Below are 9,397 nucleotides of genomic sequence, written 5' to 3' on the forward strand. Positions count from 1 at the left end.
TTGATGGTGTTAATATAACACATGCGGAATTAATTTAGATCTTAGGCACTTTTAGAACATCAATTATAGTAAATAACTAGCATGTTCATAAGTATTAAAACTTAATGAGTTTGAATACTAACCTTTTGTAGTTCAAATTTCTTTTCCCTCACGAACTGGTTTCGAACCACCACTCACTATCCTCCGGCCTTAGAACGGGATTGTGGAATCCGGTGAGTGACTAAACTTGAGCGGCATTTTGTATATGAAGAGAGTGTTTGTGAGAGGTTTTTCTCAAGGTCTTTCACCAACAAAAAGACCTTTCATGTATTATGATAACTCTATTTATAGAGTCATGTTTTCACCAACAAGAAGACCTTTCATGTATTATGATAACTCTATTTATAGAGTCATGTTTGCATGTTCATACAAATTTGAGATCACCAAATTTTGACATTCAAAATTCCACTCAAATTTGTTGGATTTATTTGGCAAGCATGCAAGTTTGGTTAAACCAAATTTTGACACCTAAAAATTCCACTAACATTCATTTTTCCATTAAATGAGGTCAATATTTTGACTTTTTTCCTTTTGATTCAACAATCCATTTGAATTATTAATTTCAAATTAAAGTAATATTAAATGATTAACTAAACTATTTAATTAATATTTAATATTAATTCAAATGCTAATCCCAATTAATTCCGACACATATTTGATTAAGATATTTAAATCTTATTTAAATATCTCAGATTCTCTATTTTTGTTTAATTCGTAAATAAAACAAAAATACGTTTAAATATATCGTATATATGTAGCGCATTCTCCTTAATTTGAATTCGAACACTTCGAACTCACTCGTCACACTGTTCTATGGTTTAGTCCGATTTGAGATAGCAGAGGGACCTAATGGATCTATAGATCATGGGCTCCAACGATCCAAGATTAACCGGTTAAACTCATTAGCCTTGTTAACCAACATTCGTTAACTATTAGAACATTCCACTATAGCCTAGTAGTTGCACTCCCCTCACTATGGATATACTTCTGTCCATTTGATATAACCATGATTAGTAAATCGATCATTCACAGGTTGTTCGTAACTAGAGCTAGATCAATTTACCGTTTTACCCTTAAAGTTACTTCTTGTTTCTTATGTCTCACGGATCTCTAATGAACAATTGATTTGTGGTCCAACCAGTAAACTGAATCCCTCTCAGGCCAATGAAAGGGTGGGGCCCCTTGTTTAAGACCTGGAGTCAGTACTTAAGGGAACTACCTCTCTTGTATCCCTAAAAGTGGGTAGGTACTTAAGGGAACTACCTCTCTTGTATCCCTAAAAGTGGGTAGGAGTGAATTACATCTTGCACCCCACGTCCCCAGCCATTTACCCAGTCTTACCCCTGAAATGGGAGGCCTATTGAGTCGGCGAACTTGAGCCACTCTCATCCATGCAAATCTAAGGATAATTCCGAATAAACAGAAGTTCATGGTTAGCTCAAGATTAAGATCGAGTTACCTAGGTAATCGAATGAAAAGAAAATCAGTCTCAACAGTAAACAACATTATAAAGTGAGAGTGATTTTCTTCATGGTTCGATCTTATGCAATACTCATTGCATAGGACGCCCCCACTCACATGTCTCCACATGTACAATTTTAGTGATCACATTGTTTATATCATATACAAAAGTGGACCGCATCCATAGTGTCCCCTAAATAAGGTACTTAGCCTTATCCTTATACTATAGATCATTTTGACTATATACTTGAACTTGATTAACTCTTATGTCTCTACATATAGTTCAAGTAATCATACTATAGCCAGAGTGTTCTTAGTTTAATGGATTTAGATTAATGATTGTAAAATTCTCTTTATTCCATAACAATCTTTACGGAATAAACAACAATAATAACTTTATTGAAAATAGAATATGTTTTTGTTTACAAACTATGAGTTTTAGGACATAAAACCCAACACGGGTAACATTTCTCCGTTTCGATTTAGTTGATTTGTCACGGTCTGTACCCATGTAATATAGTCAGATACATTTTCTGACTCCTTCATCTTCATGCTCTCCAACTCGTCACGCAGATTCTGGAGATGCACCTGCTTGACTCAGTCGGTTCCTTTCAACACCTTTTTTAGAGTGTCTCACGCTTCTTTTGAAGTAGTTGCCCTTGCAATCTTCTCAAAGCCCGACTCGTCAACAGCTCGGAACAGCATGTATAATGTTGCCTTATCCTTTGATCGTAATTTCTTTAGCGCCTTGTTTTGCGCTGCCATATAATCCGTGGTATCCTTCAGTTCATCGAAACCTTCTTCGACCACCTCCCATGCGTCTTGCGAACCAAGAAGAGCTTTCATTTGGATGCTCCAATTCTCGTAGTTCATCTTCGTCAATCGTGGTAGCGGCATTTGTCCCATCATGTTCGTCATCGACTCTGATACCAATTTGTTGAAATTAAAAGCCGCTCTGATACCAATTTGTTGAAATTAAAAGCCGCTCTGATATCAATTTGTAGAAAATAAATTTGCTCTGATACCGACTTGTAGAAAATGGACGCTCGCTCTGAAACTAACTCGTTTAGATAACTCTCATGAAACTATGAGGGGGTGTCGGGAAGGGAGAGATAAGGAGACAAAGAATTCTCAAAAGCCTTTCTATTACACTTTCTATTCTGCAACCTTTTTTTCCGTGCTTGCTCTTGCTCTACTTGCTTTGATATTACAATGTGAAGTAAAGCTTATTTATAAGTTTTCGTAATGCTAAAAATAGTCATAACTATCTCACATTTTCTCACCCATAAGCCACTCCTCTCCTAAAATACATAGGCTTTTGACTGAATTTAAAAACCAAAATTAATAACCGTTTCTATCCTTTTTTCTCTCTCTCTCATTTAAGTTTATTTCCAACACGCATTACTTGCTTAAACATCGAGAAAGCATATCGTAGCACACTAGTCATCACATTCATGGCATGCGGAGTTCTCATTACAATCGTAACCTGTCAATCAAGCTCATGCACATAGGGTAGCAAGTCATGACACAAACATCACATACATAAACATGGCATACACATGGCATACGTAGCATTTCGTGGTAAGAAACATATAACCTAGCATACATCAACAACACACATGGTGCATGCAAGGGCAACAGGGCACTCATCATCATACATACATAACTAACACCAACAATAAGGTTACTTACCTCTTGGCCTTGGCCGAAGTTACTCGCGATAAGCTAACGTCCACGTCTAACTACCTCCTATAACACCACAATATACACTTAGCGTCCTTTCATGATGTAACCCAACCAACCTTATGTCTAACTATCAAGGTAAGTTCTTATCATGATCTGTGTTTAATAATTAAAAGTTACACTGACCTCATATGCCTAAAATAATGGCGGGAACGGCTCTAGAAGGGTTAAAAACTTAGAAATCGATATATTATTTGTATACCAAGCCATTAAGCCGAGCCGTCGAGCCAAGCCGCGTAGCCGAAACACTGAGCCGACAAGCCGAGAGGGTCCCTGGTGGCGCACAACTCCTGGATGCAAGCTGGTATCGCTGGTCTTGAGCTGGAATGAATACGCGGCCCAAAGTCAATGTCTGACGCGGACTATAAGGCGCGGGCTGCAACAATGGGCCGCATGTTGGCTGAGCAAGCTCGTGGGTACCCGAAGAACCCGATCCGCGACTTTCTGCTTTGTCTTCCTCACCCGAGAATTCCGATGAACCCTAATCGTAGAGCTTGACTACCGTTGCCGATGAGACCACCGTCTTCCGTTCATCCTTCACGGTGTGTCTGTCCCACTTGTTACGAAGTACCCTAGCGTCGGTTTGCTCCTACCTTAAGACTCACAGAAATCTGAAGTCTCGCGACGTTTTCGATTCCTTACCTAAACCTTTCGACTCCTCCCTCACGGGTACGACAATGACTCGAAAGGAAAAGACGGCTACTAAGGTACCTAGGGTTTAATAGGGGTGTTGGATGATGAAAGTCCCACGTCGGCTAATTTAGGGAATGATCATGAATTTATAAACAAAGAATACTCTCTTCATTGGTATAAGGTCTTTTGGGGAAGTCCAAAGCAAAGCCATGAAAGCTTATGCTCAAAGTGGACAATATCATACTATTGTGGAGAGTCGTGTAGGAAAACTCAAGGAATTAATACGCCCTTGTTGGCAAGGCATACCTCACCAGAAATCTCATGATTTCCGACGAAATTTAAGGTGTTTTTTTTTTTTTTCCTTTTTGAAACCCTTATCGTTATAATCTTGATGATTTATGAGTTTGTTTCTAATGTTTTTGAGACTAGCCCTCAGGGCGTGTGCGGGAAGCACTATAATTTAGTTATGTAATCATATCTCATACTTTATACTTTATGAGTGTTTTGTTCACTAGAATAGAATAACATTACATAACAATCATGAGAGTATTCAAGTTCATATTCCGGTTCATATTCACGTTCAGTTAGTGTATTCTTGTCATAGTTCTCATAAGCATGCTTTTGAAGGTATTCAAATCTATTAATCAACTATTTTTTAGGGTATTTTATTCTTTTGGCACGTAAATCTCTAACATGCAAATCACCCTTTAATGCTCCGGTCATGCATACTCTCAACTTTATATATAATCACGCTCAATATTTAGCATATTTAGCTATTCTTACAAATATTATTGGAAAGAAGTTTGACAAGACTACTTGTCATATCGCTCGTGTTTATTTTAATATTGTTTTTTTCCTCTCGATGGCTCCCAATCACTCAAAACTATTCAAATGTATCCTAAATCAAGTTAAAATAGGAATATCATTCAAATTGGATAGAAAAATTGATATAACAAAAGTCAAATGAGGAAAAAGTTACTCCCCAAGCACGGTTGAGGAGTGTATTACATGCACAACCACGTGTAGATACACACATGTTAACCCTAGAAATTCGCCCCATGAGCGTGCATTCGAGATCCAATGGAAATGTTTCATTTGAGCTACACAAACATTGAAATCTGCTTTTATTTTATTTAGAATTAAACAAAACTAAAGGTTAAGCAAACTTATATTGAAGAAATAAAACGGAAAGGTTAAGCAAACTTATATCGAAGAAATACGAAGAAAGTTATAGTGTGTCTTTAATCTATATGTTCCAACTTCTCCGAGAGTTAAATCTTCTCCACAAAGTCTTCTTGGCTATGACTAGAACACAAAATCGATGCTTGTGGAATTAGAAGAAAATAACTCTAGACCGAACTCGAAAGAAAAAAATATGAAATTTTCATTTGGCTAAATATAAGAGTCATAATACCAAGACTTTGGAGAGAATTTATTGTCAAATAATTTATTTTAACATCTAATAGATTAAGATAGAGTATCTTATTTCAATCATATTTAAATATCTCAACTGTTTATATATTTAACTCATTTTTATCACTTTCAAATTTCAAATATATATTATTTATTGTATCTAATATATTAATTATTTTAATATTTAATATCATAAATATATTTTTCTCTTTTTATATTTAGTACCTTTAATATATTAAATATTAATGAACTCATTTAATTAAATATATTTTTTTCTTTAAATTTAATATATTTTATATTTTAAATATTAATTTAAACCCATCAAATTAACTCTAATTTCTCTAACCCTTAAATTAAATATAATTTTATATTTATATTTAATATTTTAATTTGAATATTTTTTTATTTTACTAAGTTAATTCTTTTAATGTTAGGAACTCAATACCTATCTTATTTAATTAATTATATAAAATTAATTAATTAAACTCTTTATTTAATAAAGGTTGATTTCAGCTGAGCTCTTTATTTAGTCATAGTACAACCTAAATTTTCAGGCTTCAAAACTAGGATCGAGGCTAGAAAATACAAAAGGAAAAATAACTAAAATAAAAATAAAAACCCGATAAAATTTAAATGGAAACAAACATAATTATTGTATTATAAAATAAAATACAAAAGATTAAAACACAGACAAATTGTCACTCCATATCGACCCTCTCAATGACAGCATATCTCTCGAGTGCTCCTCCACCTCAATTCCCATCTTGTAAATCCTTGTAAAAGAAAGAAGAAAGGGGTGAGTATATATATATATACTCAATAAACAACGTACTTATAATCTCTCATCGTATTCTTAAATTAGTATGCATTTACCGACTTTACTTTAGGCTTTAGGAACACGTAAAATGAAAACAATTTACTCAAATATATGCATAATCTATGAATATTGAACCCAATATGTTTTTTTTTTTTTTGTTCAAAAAAACCTAAATAAATGAATATAAACTATCCTAAGCCATATTCTTAAAATAACAAAACTTATGACCGTTGTTCAAAAAAGTTTATTGATTTAAATTTATCTCTAATTTTAAAAAAAAAAAAAAAAACATGCAATTGAACTCAAGTTAACTCAACACTTCAAACACGAATTTATTAAACTCAGACTTTATAATCCAATTTAGACACAAACTTTCTAAACTTCAACTTTCAACTCAACGTAACTCAACACCCTAAACACTAACTTCTTAATCTTCAACGCCTCACTTTATAACCCAATTGAACGCCTGAAAGCTCCTTAAAAACGTTACGAAGGGAGACCGGGGGTTCCCCCAAACACTTCAGTAAGAATTTCGAATCGGTAGACCATTCATTCTGAAGTGCTTGGAAGGAACCCTAGAATACGCCCATTCATTCTCTTCAATCTCTACCTACATATATGATTTCCACAAAGTCCTTCCTATTTATAGGGCACCCTACCACTACACTACACTCCCCCCCTCCCCATTTGAACCAAGACACAATGTTGGGATATATGCAATTCATTCGTATAAGAGAATCCTTTTGGCATCCCTTTTTCTTATCTTTTCTTTTTCCCATCTAATTTTAGATTCAATAATTTTAATAAATCTTAACTTTAGTTTATGTTGTCAATTTAAAAATAAAAAATAAAAATAAAACGGTAGTTAATATTACCATTCCCTTTATAAATTTCATAAAGTTATTATTATTATTATTATTATTTAAACAATTTTATTAAAAAAAAAAAACTAATTTTAAAATTATTTAAGATTAATTTAAAGTGTAATTCAAAATAAAGAAATCAAAATGATATTTTAATCAATTACGATGTCTAATATAACATACTTAATATTGTGAGATAAACACGACTCTTCACAATGGTATGATATTGTCCACTTTGAACATAAGCTCTCGTGGCTTTGCTTTTGAGCTTCCTCAAAAACCTCGTATTAATGGAGATAATATTCTTTTATTATAAATTCATGATCATTTTCTAAATTAGCGGGTGGTACTTTCATCCAACAAATATAAGATACTAAGATGATGCTTTCACTATTTATAAAATAAGATTCTTAAGCTATTATGTACTTTTCATTCAAATTTATTATATTTTATGACTTTATTAAATTTTTTATTTCTCCAATTTTCAATTTGGTTCCATTCTTAAGATTTGTTAAAATTTAAATAGTACGAGGTTTGATTATTGTTAATTCAAGATTTCAAAACAAATTAATTATGAAGTAAAATTAAAATTTATAATAATTTTTGATATAATAAATTTAATTTGGAGCAAGTTGTTGAACTAGTGAAGGTAGTTTAGGATCATTTGGTTAAGTTGAAACCATCTAATCCGAATAATTTATCTACACTATAGAACATATATGGAACATATATGCAATAGCAATAGATTGAGAGTGTGTTGCATGGTGACATGAAACTAAGAATACCGAGTATTGAAACTGAAAAACCATCGTATGCCTGTTCTATTTAGGTCGATAAAAAAAATCATGAATTTATAGTGTTGGATGAATTGTATCTTATATATGAATTTAAGTCGTATGTAATTGTTAATAGAAGGTATTCCGGGAAAAATAATATCAAATAATATTACCTAACTTTTATGTTAAGAAGATCGAAAGTAAGAATCTAACTCTACCAAGGACAATTACTCTCTTGCAACACTAAGGAAGCCCCATTGTTCAAGTCCTGAAATCAATACTTGAGAATAGTTATCACTTTTCTTATATTGAAATGAGTGAATTCTATCTCATGATATTATGTTCTCAACGTCCTATTTCGTCAAGTCCCCAAAATGGTAGGCATATTGAATCAGCTAAAAGAGTCATGCATGCAAATTTAAGGACGAACCATCACAGGCAGAAGTTCATAACTTACTCAGAATTAAGATCGAGTCACACATGATTATCATATGAAATATTAATCTTCTCAATTAACAGAATTATAAGGATAGATCAAATATTTCTTGGTCTAGTCTTGTACAAATTCATTATATAGGATACCCCCACTTACATGTGTATACATAAACGATTTGAATCAAATCATTTGTAACGATTACAAAGTGGGTCGTATCAATAGTATTGCTAGGTTAAGAATAAACCCTTTAGGTTATTACTTAAAATCATCCTCGGGTATGTCAACCACACATGGTTAAAAATTACCGTAATAATTTTAGATTTTAATACCATGATATTAAATTGTACAATAATAAAAATTATTATTAAAAGTTAAATAATTAGTTAGGAGGTTTTAGGGCATAAATTCCAACCTAATAGGTGAAAAAAAAAATATATATATATATATTTAAAAATATTTCATACTAAAAAATTTGTCAATGGTAAAAACATAATTAGAATAAAAGAAAAACACCTCATACCAAAGTTAAAAGCTGAAAATACTACTAAACTACTCTAACAATGAAATTGTAATGCAAGTGTGGAAAACTATCTAGCGTGACTTTATTCTATGGTCTCTTCCGCTTGCACCATCATCCATACATGGACCCTTGTCTTTACCTAGAAAAATGATAGACATAAAATGGATATTTAATAAACCAATTGTTGGGGTCGAAAAAATGTAACCATATGCAACATGCTTCATAACTTGTAGTACCTATTTTTCATAATTGTTTCTTGGCCTCTATTTTGTTTCTTTTTTTTTTTTGAGTTGGGTTTGATGCATAGTATCCAACCAACTGTGTTTCAATTTTCACCGTCTCATATGCAACTTCTAAATTCATTCCAACTTTTGCTTGGAAGACATATAGTGCCGCCTTTCATGGCCATTCAGATTCTCGATGATCCCCTTGCATGTGAAGCAAGACAAGGAGCCTAGACTATGACTATTCTGGTTATGAGGTCTTCGTCATTGAGTTCTACCTCTTTATTGGGAGGACTCGTTTTCCCATCCTCTACTTTCAAGTCTGTCACCTCCCCTGCCTTTGGGGCAGTTGGGTCTGTAGTGTCTATTACCCCACATACGGAAGCCTAGTTCCACCTTTCTTGGGATTGATCGTTGCTAAGGTCAAATAGTCGTTCCACTGTAGTATAGGTCGTAGAAAGGTCTTGGACCT

The sequence above is a fragment of the Cucurbita maxima genome, unplaced genomic scaffold (genome assembly GCF_002738345.1).
Source record: "Cucurbita maxima cultivar Rimu unplaced genomic scaffold, Cmax_1.0 Cma_Scf00019, whole genome shotgun sequence".
In the NCBI taxonomy this organism is placed as follows: domain Eukaryota; kingdom Viridiplantae; phylum Streptophyta; class Magnoliopsida; order Cucurbitales; family Cucurbitaceae; genus Cucurbita; species Cucurbita maxima.